This window comes from Salmo salar, chromosome 06 (genome assembly GCF_965601325.2).
Source record: "Salmo salar chromosome 06, fSalSal1, whole genome shotgun sequence".
In the NCBI taxonomy this organism is placed as follows: Eukaryota; Metazoa; Chordata; class Actinopteri; order Salmoniformes; family Salmonidae; genus Salmo; species Salmo salar.
The window spans coordinates 21,778,500-21,792,500 of NC_138296.1; the positions used below are offsets into that span (position 1 = coordinate 21,778,500).

General features: G+C 46.0%; 1 long non-coding RNA gene across 2 annotated transcripts in view; it reads left to right on the forward strand.

The window, feature by feature from the left end:
* The window catches only part of LOC106606484 (cAMP-dependent protein kinase type I-beta regulatory subunit), a 228,044-nt gene that overhangs the window by 154,171 nt on the left and 59,872 nt on the right, over window positions 1-14,001 (forward strand). For both annotated transcript variants that reach the window (XR_006770161.2, XR_006770162.2), the window contains one exon: window positions 9,386-9,544. This is a non-coding gene — a long non-coding RNA (cAMP-dependent protein kinase type I-beta regulatory subunit). The remainder of the gene's footprint in view (window positions 1-9,385; window positions 9,545-14,001) is intronic.

The following is a 14,001-nucleotide window of genomic DNA, read 5'->3' on the forward strand; positions in this document are numbered from 1 at the left end:
CAAATCTTATTGGTCGCATACACATATTTAGCAGATGTTATTGGTCACGTACACATATTTAGCAGATGTTATTGGTCACGTACACATATTTAGCAGATGTTATTGATCACTGTCGTGTCTTTGGGCACCATTAACTGAAGACATGTTTATCAAAATAACTCCCTGTAATTATTATCACGCGATTAAACTGATTAATCGTTTAACTGTAATTAACCTCTCTCGGGTATGTGGGACGAAATCGTCCCACCTAGTCAACAGCCAGTGGAATCGAGTGGCGCGATATTCAAAAACCTTAAAAATGCTATTACTTCAATTTATCAAACATATGACTATTTTACACCATTTTAAAGACAAGACTCTCGTTAACCTAACCACATTGTCCAATTTCAAAAAGGCTTTACAACGAAAGCAAAACATTAGATTATGTCAGCAGAGTACCCAGCCAGAAATAATCACACACCCATTTTTCAAGCTAGCATATAATGTCACAAAAACCAAAACCACAGCTAAATGCAGCACTAACCTTTGATGATCTTCATCAGATGACTCTCCTAGGACATTATGTTATACAATACATGCTTGTTTTGTTCAATCAAGTTCATATTTATATCAAAAACCAGCTTTTTACATTAGCATGTGACGTTCAGAACTAGCAAACATACCGAAAACTTCCGGTGAATTTACTAAATTACTCACGATAAACGTTCACAAAAAACATAACAATTATTTTAAGAATTATAGATACAGAACTCCTTTATGCAATCGCAGTGTCAGATTTTAAAATAGCTTTTCGGCAAAAGCACATTTTGCAATATTCTGAGTAGATAGCTCGCCATCACGGGCTAGCTAATTTGACACCCACCAAGTTTGGCTTTCACTAAACTCAGAATTACTATAAGAAAAATTGGATTACCTTTGCTGTTCTTCGTCAGAATGCACTCCCAGGACTTCTACTTCATCCACAAATGTTGTTTTGGTTCAAAATAATCCATAGTTATGTTCAAATATCCTCTGTTTTGTTCTTGCGTTCAAGACACTATCCGAACGGGGACGCGTGGACGCATGTCGTGACAAAAAAAATCTAAATATTCCATTACCGTCCTTCGAAGCATGTCAAACGCTGTTTAACTTCTATGGGCTAGGTGGGACGCTTGCGTCCCACCTACTCAACAGCCAGTGTAATCCCGTGGTGCGTTATTCAAATACCTTAGAAATGCTATTACTTCAATTTCTCAAACATATGACTATTTTACACCATTTTAAAGACAAGACTCTCGGTAATCTAACCACACTGTCCGATTTCAAAAAGGCTTTACAACGAAAGCAAAACATTTGATTATGTCAGCAGAGTACCCAGTCAGAAATAATCAGACACCCATTTTTCAAGCTAGCATATAATGTCACATAAACCCAAACCACAGCTAAATGCAGCACTAACCTTTGATGATCTTCATCAGATGACAATCCTAGGACATTATGTTATACAATACATGCATGTTTTGTTCAATCAAGTTCATATTTATATCAAAAACCAGCTTTTTACATTAGCATGTGACTAGCATGTGACTAGCATTCCCACCGAACACTGCCGGTGAATTTACTAAATTACTCACGATAAACGTTCACAAAAAACATAACAATTATTTTAAGAATTATAGATACAGAACTCCTCTATGCACTCGATATGTCCGATTTTAAAATAGCTTTTCGGTGAAAGCACATTTTGCAATATTCTCAGTAGATAGCCCGGCATCACAGGGCTAGCTATTTAGACACCCAGCAAGTTTAGCACTCACCAAAGTCAGATATACTATAAGAAAAATGTTATTACCTTTGCTGTTCTTCGTCAGAATGCACTCCCAGGACTGCTACTTCAATAACAAATGTTGGTTTGGTCCCAAATAATCCATTGTTATATCCAAATAGCGGCGTTTTGTTCGTGCGTTCAAGACACTATCCGAAAGGGTAAATAAGGGTGACGAGCATGGCGCATTTCGTGACAAAAAAATTATAAATATTCCATTACCGTACTTCGAAGCATGTCAACCGCTGTTTAAAATCTATTTTTATGCCATTTTTCTCGTAAAAAAACGATAATATTCAGACCGGGAAAGCCTGTATACGTACAAATTGAGAGAAAATAAATACATCTCGTGCCCTCGTGCACGAGCGTGAGTCTCAGAGTACTCTGACCAGCCACTATCCAAACGCGATAATGTGTTTCAGCCAGAGGCTGCCTCGATATCATTCAGCTTTTTCCTGGGTTCTGAGAGCCTATGGGAGCCGTAGGAAGTGTCACGTTACGGCAAAGATCCTCAGTCTTCAATAAAAAGAGCCAAGATGAACAACAACTTGTCAGAGAGGGCGCTTCCTGTTTGGAATCTTCTCAGGTTTTTGCCTGCCATATGAGTTCTGTTATACTCACAGACACCATTCAAACAGTTTTAGAAACTTTAGGGTGTTTTCTATCCAAAGCCAATAATTATATGCATATTCTAGTTACTGGGCAGGAGTAGTAACCAGATTAAATCAGGTACGTTTTTTATCCGGCCGTGTCAATACTGCCCCCTAGCCCTAACAGGTTAAAATCAATTTTTATGCGATTTTTCTCGTAAAATAGCGATAATATTCCGACCGGGAGATGTCGTTTTCGTTCAAAGACTGAAAATGTAAAATGGACTCTTCACGTGCACCACGTGGTGTAGTTAACTTTCAGTAGAGGAATTGGATGGTCAAACCTATTGGCCAACTCGTAATGGAGGGGAGGCCTGGTCTGAAGAAAGTAAATCAGGGTGGGGGTTTTATACGTGAACATAGGACCAGGTGTCATGTGACAAGCCTGTTCTGTCTGTGTCCCTGGGGGGCGTGCCGATGACTGATTTAAGCTTTGAACAGAAATACATTCTATCACATTAACATCAGTACATAGCATCTCAACGTATTCCAAATAGCTTTATCCTTATTAATACATTTTATACAACCATTTAAATGCAAGTCCCATAGCTGAGACTATTATATAAACAGTATTATGGTAATATGGCTATATTGTCTCTTCTGAGTATCAGAAAATTGTACCAAGCAGACCAGTTCGTAGCTGGATTCTTCACCGCTCTTTTATACCTTCTCCAGAACATAAATGTCGTTTGGTTCCCCAATTCTGTGAGTTGGAAGAATTTCCTGTGTCTCTCTATGAAACCCCTCTGTGTCTCAACTGGGCCATGCGGCAGGAGATTCTCCTCTAGAATTTTACGACCCCTTCACACAGGGCCTGGGTGGGGGTTAGGTAGGTTGGGGGATGGTGCAAGGGGGAGGGGGTCAACTGTCCTCCCTGTACTCAAAGAGGGCAACGTCATGACATCACATACACATATTTAGCAGATGTTATTGGTCACATACACACACTTAGCAGATGTTATTGGTCACATACACATATTTAGCAGATGTTATTGGTCACATGCACATATTTAGCAGATGTTATTGGTCACATACACATATTTACAGATGTTATTGGTCACATACACATATTTAGCAGATGTTATTGGTCACATACACATATTTAGCAGACGTTATTGGTCTCATACACATATTTACAGATGTTATTGGTCACATACACATATTTAGCAGATGTTATTGGTCGCCTACACATATTTAGCAGATGTTATTGGTCACGTACACATATTTAGCGGATGTTATTGCGGGTGTAGTGAAATGCTTGTGTTTCTAGCTCCAACAATGCAGTAGTATTTAACAATACACACATCTAAAAGTAAAATAATGGAATTAAGATATATATAAATATTAGGATGTGCAATGTCGGAGTGGCGTTGCCAGGTTAGTCGAGGTAATTTGTAAAGGGACATTGCTTAGGTAATAAACAGCGAGTGGGGGCTATTTAACAGTCTGATGGCCTTTTTCAGTCTTTGAGTATCAGCTTTGATGTACTGACCTCGCCTTCTGGATGGCAGCAGGGTGAACAGGCAGTGGCTCAGGTGGTTGATGTCCTTGATTATATTTTGGGCCTTCCTGTGACATCGGGTGCTGTAGGTGTCCTGGAAGGCAGGTAGTTTGCTCCCGGTGATGTGTAAGGCAGAGCGCACCACGTTCTGGAGAGCCTTGCGGTTGCGGGCGGTGCAGTTGCCGTACCAGGCGGTGATACAGCCCGACAGGATGCTCTCAATGGTGCATCTGCAAAAGTTAGTGAGGGTCTTAGGGGCCAAGCTGAATTTCAGCCTCCTGAAGTTGAAGAGGTGCTGTTACGCCTTCTTCAACACACTGTCTGTGTGGATGGACCATTTCCAAATGTCAGTGATGTGTACGCCGAGGAGCTTTTCACCCTCTCCACCGCAGCCCCATCGATGTGGATGGGGGCGTGACCCCTCTGCTGTTTCCTGAAGTCCGCGATCACGTCCTCCCTGTAGGCTGTCTCGTCATTGTTGGTAATCAGGCCTACTACTGTTGTGTCGTCTGGAAACTTGATGATTGAGTTGGAGGCATGCGTGGCCACGCAGTCATGGGTGAACAGGGAGTAGAGCATTAGGCTGAGCACACACCCTTGTGGGGTCCCTGTGTTGAGGATTTGCGCAGTGGAGGTGTTGTTTCCTACCTTCACTACCTGGGGGCGGCCCATCAGGAAGTCCAGGACCCAGTTGCACAGGGCGGGGTTCATACCCAGGGCCCCGAGCTTAATGATGAGCTTGGAGGTACTATGGTGTTGAAGGCTGAGCTGTAGTCAATGAACAGCATTCTTACATAGGTGTTCCTCTTGTCCAGATGGGATAGGGCAGTGTACAGTGCGATGACGATTGCATCGTCTGTGGATATATTGGGGTGGTATGCAAACTGAAGTGGGTCTAGGGTGACAGGTAGGGTGGAGATGATATGATCCTTAACTAGCCTCTCAAAGCACTTCATGATGACAGAAGTGAGTGCTACGAGGCTGTAGTCATTTAGTTCAGTTACCTTTGCTTTCTTGGGAACAGGAACAATGGTGGACATCTTGAAGCATGTGGAGACAACAGACTGGGATAGGGAGAGATTGAATATGTCCTAAACATGCTCTGAGGACGCGGTAAGGGATGCCGTCTGGACCATGAGATCATTATGGAATCATTCACCTGTGGACCATGGGATCATTGTGGGATCATTCACCTGTGGACCATGGGATCATTGTGGGATCATTCACCTGTGGACCATGGGATCATTGTGGGATCATTCACCTGTGGACCATGGGATCATTGTGGGATCATGCACTTGTGGACCATGGGATCATTGTGGGATCATTCACCTGTGGACCATGGGATCATTGTGGGATCATTCACCTGTGGACCATGGGATCATTGTGGGATTATTCACCTGTGGACCTTGGGATCATTGTGGGATCATTCACCTGTGGACCATGGGATCATTCACCTGTGGACCATGGGATCATTGTGGGATCATTCACCTGTGGACCATGAGATCATTCACCTGTGGACCATGGGATCATTGTGGGATCATTCACCTGTGGACCATGGGATCATTGTGGGATCATTCACCTGTGGACCATGGGATCATTGTGGGATCATTCACCTGTGGACCATGAGATCATAGTGGGATCATGCACCTGTAGACCATGGGATCATTGTGGGATCATGCACTTGTGGACCATGGGATCATTGTGGGATCATTCACCTGTGGATCATGGGATCATTGTGGGATTATTCACCTGTGGACCATGGGATCATTGTGACCATTCACAAGCCATCAGATAGATGGAGACACAGGAGATGAGCTGTGGTGGACCTACATGCCTACACTCTTAGGGAAAAAAGGTTCTATCTAGAACATTAATGGGTTATTAGGCTGTCCCCATAGGATCACCCTTTGAAGAACCCTTTTAGGTTGCAGGTAGAACCCTTTTGGGTTATATGTAGAACTCTTTCTACAGAGGGTTCTACATGGAACCTAAAAGGGTTTAACCTGTAACCAAAAAGGGTTCTACCTGGAGCCAAAAAAGGTTCTCCTAAGGGGACAGCTGAAGAACCCTTTTGGAACCCTTTTTTCTAAGAGTGTACCCCACTCTCAGATCTCCCTTCCTCCCCCTCCCTTCCTCCTTCTCTATCTTTCTCCTCCTCCTTTCCTTCTCTCAGTGTTATTAAGTTAACAAGTGGATTGTGTGTCAACAGGTGATACTGTATCCGCGGACTGAAAGGGGCTCTGTGTGTGTGTGTGTGTGTGTGTGTGTGTGTGTGTGTGTGTGTGTGTGTGTGTGTGTGTGTGTGTGTGTGTGTGTGTGTGTGTGTGTGTGTGTGTGTGTGTGTGTGTGTGTGTGTGTGTGTGTGTGTGTGTGTGTGTGTGTGTGTGTGTGTGTGTGTGTGTGTGTGTGTGTGTGTGTGAGTAAGCTAAGTAGGCCATCCAGTGACCGCAGTTCTGGGTTGTGTGTGAGAGAGGCCGAGCAAGAGGGAGAGATTTGGGCGTTTAAGTCCCCCACAGCTTTCCCACCTCCATCACCCCTTAATCAAAGGGAAGTCACACACACCACAGACGGAGAGAGAGAGAAGGGAGGGAGGGAGAGAGAGATAGGGCAGATAGAAGGCTTTTAGTGTCCCTTCCTCTGGCTTCTAGGGGATCAAATGCTCAGGGGGGGTCCAGCCATTAGAGCTAAGACCCAGGAAACAAGGAGGGGGGAGAGATGGAGGGATGGGGATTGCGGGGAAGAGGACATTTGGGGTAAGGAGGAAGAGGGGGAACAAGAGGCAAGGTATAGAGAGATATGGATGAAGTAGATAGAAACGGGAGGGCGAAGGGGGAGAAAAAACAGAAGGGGAGAGGAGGGCGAATGAGGTCGAGGTGTGAGTGGGCTGGAAAGGGAAACGGGAGAGATGTGGGGAGAAAGGAGGTAGAAGTGTGAGTGGGCTGGAAAGGGAAACGGGAGAGATGTGGGGAGAAAGGAGGTAGAGGTGTGAGTGGGTTGGAAAGGGAAACGAGAGAGATGTGGGAAGAAAGGAGGTAGAGGGTGGTGGAGGAGAGAGAAGAGAGGGGTGAAGGAGAGAGAAGAGAGGGGTGAAGGAGAGAGAGGAGGGGGTGAAGGAGAGAGGAGGGGGGTTCAGAGAGGTGTCTAGTGGAGACAGCCGTCCGGTCCGGTCAGGGAGAGACTTCTGTGTTTGACCCTATAATGGAGGGTAATGATCCATGGTGAGGGTGTCGTGTTCACACCCATGTCCACCTCCACCCTGAGCCCTGTCTGTAACTAGAGACCCTAACCCCTCACACTAACCCCTCACCCTCACACCCCTCCTCACACTCACCCTAACCCCTCACCCTCACACCCCTCCTCACACTCACCCTAACCCCTCACCCTCACACCCCTCCTCACACTCACCCTAACCCCTCACACTAACCCCTCACCCTCACACCCCTCCTCACACTCACCCTAACCCCTCACACTAACCCCTCACCCTCACACCCCTCCTCACACTCACCCTAACCCCTCACACTAACCCCTCACCCTCACACCCCTCCTCACACTCACCCTAACCCCTCACCCTCACACCCCTCCTCACACTCACCCTAACCCCTCACACTAACCCCTCACCCTCACACCCCTCCTCACACTCACCCTAACCCCTCACACTAACCCCTTACCCTCACACCCCTCCTCAAACTCACCCTAACCCCTCACACTAACCCCTCACCCTCACACCCCTCCTCACACTCACCCTAACCCCTCACCCTCACACCCCTCCTCACACTCACCCTAACCCCTCACACTAACCCCTCACCCTCACACCCCTCCTCACACTCACCCTAACCCCTCACACTAACCCCTTACCCTCACACCCCTCCTCAAACTCACCCTAACCCCTCACACTAACCCCTCACCCTCACACCCCTCCTCACACTCACCCTAACCCCTCACACTAACCCCTCACCCTCACACCCCTCCTCACACTCACCCTAACCCCTCACACTAACCCCTCACCCTCACACCCCTCCTCACACTCACACTAACCCCTCACCCTCACACCCCTCCTCACACTCACACTAACCCCTCACCCTCACACCCCTCCTCACACTCACCCTAACCCCTCACACTAACCCCTCACCCTCACACCCCTCCTCACACTCACACTAACCCCTCACCCTCACACCCCTCCTCACACTCACCCTAACCCCTCACACTAACCCCTCACCCTCTCACCCCTCCTCACACTCACCCTAACCCCTCACCCTCACACCCCTCCTCACACTCACCCTAACCCCTCACACTAACCCCTCACCCTCTCACCCCTCCTCACACTCACCCTAACCCCTCACACTAACCCCTCACCCTCACACCCCTCCTCACCCTAACCCCTCACACTAACCCCTCACCCTCACACCCCTCCTCACACTCACCCTAACCCCTCACCCTCACACCCCTCCTCACACTCACCCTAACCCTTCACATTAACCCCTCACCCTCACACCCCTCCTCACACTCACCCTAACCCCTCACACTAACCCATCACCCTCACCCCTCCTCACACTCACCCTAACCCCTCACACTAACCCCTGACCCTCACACCCACCCTAACCCCTCACCCTCACACCCCTCCTCACACTCACTCTAACCCCTCACACTAATCCCTCACCCTCACACCCCTCCTCACACTCACCCTAACCCCTCACACTAACCCCTCACCCTCACACCCCTCCTCACACTCACCCTAACCCCTCACCCTCTCACCCCTCCTCACACTCACCCTAACCCCTCACACTAACCCCTCACCCTCACACCCCTCCTCACACTCACCCTAACCCCTCACCCTCACACCCCTCCTCACACTCACCCTAACCCCTCTTCCTAACCGCACACACACCTCAACCTCACCCTAACCCTCACAGCCCTCCTCACACTCACTGACCTCACTACAGCCACGGCCCTAACAACAACCCAGTGTGATGTATGGCAGCAGCAGACTAAGGGGACTAGAACTAGGGCTGTGTCCTGGTCAGGTCACATGGTCAGGTAAAACACTTGGTCCTAGCTACAGAGGTAGGATCTTAAAGAGGCTTCTGAAGTTTCTCATTTCCAGACTTGAGTTTGTCTTAACTAAAAATGGATCAACACCTACAAAATGCGATAATGCAACACAATAATTCCCATTTCCTGTTGCTACAGGATTATTAGGATCCTATTCTCTGATTGGCCAATTCAGTGGAGGTACTTTTGTTCAGACATTCCAATCATGCCTTTTCTGTGAAATCTGATGAAATCTGATGATCTTACAGTATGTGTTTTACAACAATATGCCCATGTAGCTAAATACATTACCCACGCACAGTATTGTGGGAGGCTGTTACAGCCCACGGAAGCCCCTCTCACAGTGTCTGTCTGTCTGTGTGTGTGTGTCTCTCTCTACAGGTCTATGTGAACGGAGAGTGGGTGACCAGTATCGGGGAGGGGGGCAGCTTTGGGGAGCTGGCCCTGATCTACGGGACCCCCCGGGCCGCCACCGTCAAGGCCAAGACTGACATGAAGCTGTGGGGCATCGACCGGGACAGCTACAGACGCATCCTCATGGTACAGATACACACACACACACACACACACACACACACACACACACACACACACACACACACACACACACACACACACACACACACACACACACACACACACACACACACACACACACACACACACACACACACATGACCAGGACAGCTACCAACGCACCTGATGGTACAGGCTGAGCACACACAAGCGCACGCAGTCAAGCGCACGCACATACACACACACACACACACACACACACACACACACACACACACACACACACACACACACACACACACACACACACACTGCCTCTGTTCAGACACCAACCTGTCTGACTCTACTGCCTCTGTCCAGACACCAACCTGTCTGACTCTACTGCCTCTGTCCAGACACCAACCTGTCTAACTCTACTGCCTCTGTCCAGACACCAACCTGTCTAACTCTACTGCCTCTGTCCAGACACCAACCTGTCTAACTCTACTGCCTCTGTCCAGACACCAACCTGTCTAACTCTACTGCCTCTGTCCAGACACCAACCTGTCTAACTCTACTGCCTCTGTCCAGACACCAACCTGTCTGACTCTACTGTCTGTGTCCAGACACCAACCTGTCTGACTCTACCGCATCTGTCCAGACACCAACCTGTCTGACTCTACCGCATCTGTCCAGACTAGAGGTCGACCAATTAATCGGAATGGCCGATTAATTATGGCCGATTTCAAGTTTTCATAACAATCGGTAATCGGTATTTTTGGCCACCGACTAGGCAAGTCAGATTAAGAACACATTCTTATTTACAATGACGGCCTAGAAACGGGGGTTAACTGCCTTGTTCAGGGGGGATTCGTTTTTGCAACCTTCTGTTACTAGTCCAACGCTCTAACCACCTGCCTTACATTGCACTCCACGAGGAGCCTGCATGGCAGGCTGACTACCTGTTACGCGAGGGCAGCAAGAAGCCAAGGTAAGTTGCTAGCTAGCATTAAACTTTTCTTATAAAAAACTATCAATCTTAACATAATCACTAGTTAACTACACATGGTTGATGATATTACTAGTTTATCTAACATGTCCTGCGTTGCATATAATCGATGCGGTGCCTATTAATTTCTCATCGAATCACAGCCTACTTCGACAAACGGGTGATGATTTAACAAGCGCATTTGTGAAAAAAGCACTGTCGTTGCACCAATGTACCTAACCATAAACATCAATGCCTTTCTTTAAAATCAATACACAAGTATATATTTTTAAACCTGCATATTTAGTTAATATTGCCTGCTAACATGAAATTGTGTCACTGCTCTTGCGTTCATTGCCTGGCTCGTTGCGAACTAATTTGCTAGGATTTTACGTAATTATGACATAACATTGAAGGTTATGCAATGTAACAGGAATATTTAGACTTAGGGATGCCACCCGGTAGATAACATACGGAACGGTTCCATATTTGACTGAAAGGAAAAACGTTTTGTTTTCGAAATGATAGTTTCCGGATTTGACCATATTAATGACCTAAGGCTCGTATTTCTGTGTGTTTATTATATTGTAATTAAGTTTATGATTTGATAGAGCAGTCTGACTGAGCGGTGGTTGGCAGCAGCACGCTCGTAAGCATTCATTCAAACAGCACTTTCGTGCGTTTTACCAGCAGCTCTTCGCAATGCATTACGCTGTTTATGACTTCAAGCCTATCAACTCCCAAGATTAGGCTGGTGTACTCGATGTGAAATGGCTAGCTAGTTAGCGGGTGCGCACTAATAGTGTTTCAAACATCACTCGCTCTGAGACTTGGAGTATGCGTTCCCCATGCACTACATGGGTAATGCTGCTTCGAGGGTGGCTGTTGTCGATGTGTTCCTGGTTCAAGCCCAGGTAGGAGCGAGGAGAGGGACGGAAGCTATACTGTTACACTGGCAATACTAAAGTGCCTATAAGAACATCCAATAGTCAAAGGTATATGAAATACAAATCGTATAGAGAGAAATAGTCCTATAATTCCTATAATAACTACAACCTAAACTTCTTACCTGGGAATATTGAAGACTCATGTTAAAAGGAACCACCAGCTTTCATATGTTCCCATGTTCTGAGCAAGGCACTTAAACGTTAGCTTTCTTACATGGCACATATTGCACTTTTACTTTCTTCTCCAACACTTTGTTTTTGCATTATTTAACCTCTATGGGCTAGGTCCTACTCAACAGCCAGTGTAATCCTGTGGCGCGATATTCAAATACCTTAGAAATGCTATTACTTCAATTTCTCAAACATATGACTATTTTACACCATTTTAAAGACAAGACTCTCGTTAATCTAACCACACTGTCCGATTTCAAAAAGGCTTTACAACGAAAGCAAAACATTAGATTATGTCAGCAGAGTACCCAGCCAAAAATAATCAGACACCCATTTTTCAAGCTAGCATAAAATGTCACATAAACCCAAACCACAGCTAAATGCAGCACTAACCTTTGATGATCTTCATCAGATGACACACCTAGGACATTATGTTATACAATACATGCATGTTTTGTTCAATCAAGTTCATATTTATATCAAAAACCATCTTTTTACATTAGCATGTGACTAGCATGTGACTAGCATTCCCACCGAACACTTCCGGTGAATTTACTAAATTACTCACGATAAACGTTCACAAAAAACATAACAATTATTTTAAGAATTATATATACAGAACTCCTATATGCACTCACTATGTCCGATTTTAAAATAGCTTTTCGGTGAAAGCACATTTTGCAATATTCTAAGTAGATAGCCCGGCATCACAGGGCTAGCTATTTAGACACCCAGCAAGTTTAGCTCTCACCAAAGTCAGATTTACTATAAGAAAAATGTTATTACCTTTGCTGTTCTTCGTCAGAATGCACTCCCAGGACTTCTACTTCAATAACAAATGTTGGTTTGGTCCCAAATAATCCATTGTTATATCCAAATAGCGGCGTTTTGTTCGTGCGTTCAAGACACTATCCGAAAGGGTAAAAAAGGGTCACGAGCCCGACGCGTTTCGTGACAAAAAAATTCTAAATATTCCATTACCGTACTTCAAAGCATGTCAACCGCTGTTTAAAATCAATTTTTATGCCATTTTTCTCGTAAAAAAGCGATAATATTCCGACCGGGAGTGGTGGTTTTCGTTCAAAGAGAGAGAAAGTAAACATTGAGTCGACTCGGGCACACGCGCCCCGTCCCATTGTCCTGAGATCGGCCACTTACAAAATGCGCTAATGTTTTTCAGCCATGGGCTGCAAAGCCACGATTCAGCTTTCTGGCGCCTTCTGAGAGCCTATGGGAGAGTTAGAAAATGTCACGTCATGCCAGAGATCCCCTGTTTTTGTTAGAGATGATCAATAAGGCCATGAAATGGTCAGAGAGAGCGCTTCCTGTTTGGAATCTTCTCAGGTTTTGGCCTGCCAAATGAGTTCTGTTATACTCACAGACACCATTCAAACAGTTTTAGAAACTTTAGGGTGTTTTCTATCCAAATCAAACAATTATATGCATATTCTAGTTACTGGGCAGGAGTAGTAACCAGATTAAATCGGGTACGTTTTTTATCCGGCCGTGCAAATACTGCCCCCTATCCCCAACAGGTTTTAAACCAAATTGTTTCATTATTTATTTGAGGCTAAATTGATTTTATTGATGTATTATATTAAGTTAAAATAAGTGTTCATTCAGTATTGTTGTAATTGTCATTATTACAAATAAATAAAATAATCAGCCGATTAATCGGTATCGGCTTTTTTGGCCCCCCAATAATCAGTATTGGTATCAGCGTTGAAAAATCATAATCGGTCGACCTCTAGTCCAGACCCCAACCTGTCTGACTCTACTGACTCTGTCCAGACACCAACCTGTCTGACTCTACTGCCTCTGTCCAGACACCAACCTGTCTGACTCTACTGCCTCTGTCCAGACACCAACCTGTCTGACTCTACTGCATCTGTCCAGACCCCAACCTGTCTGACTCTACTGCCTCTGTCCAGACACCAACCTGTCAGACTCTACTTCCTCTGTCCAGACACCAACCTGTCTGACTCTACTGCCTCTGTCCAGACACATACCTGTCTGACTCTACTGCCTCTGTCCAGACACCAACCTGTCTGACAATACTGCCTCTGTCCAGACACCAACCTGTCAGACTCTACTGCCTCTGTCCAGACACCAACCTGTCTGACTCTACTGCCTCTGTCCAGACACCAATCTGTCTGACTCTACTGCCTCTGTCCAGACACCAACCTGTCTGACTCTACTGCCTCTGTCCAGACACCAACCTGGCTGACTCTGCTGCCTCTGTCCAGACACCAACCTGTCTGACTCTGCTGCCTCTGTCCAGACACCAACCTGTCTGACTCTACTGCCTCTGTCCAGACACCCACCTGTCTGACTCTACTGCCTCTGTCCAGACACCAACCTGTCTGACTCTACTGCCTCTGTCCAGACACCAACCT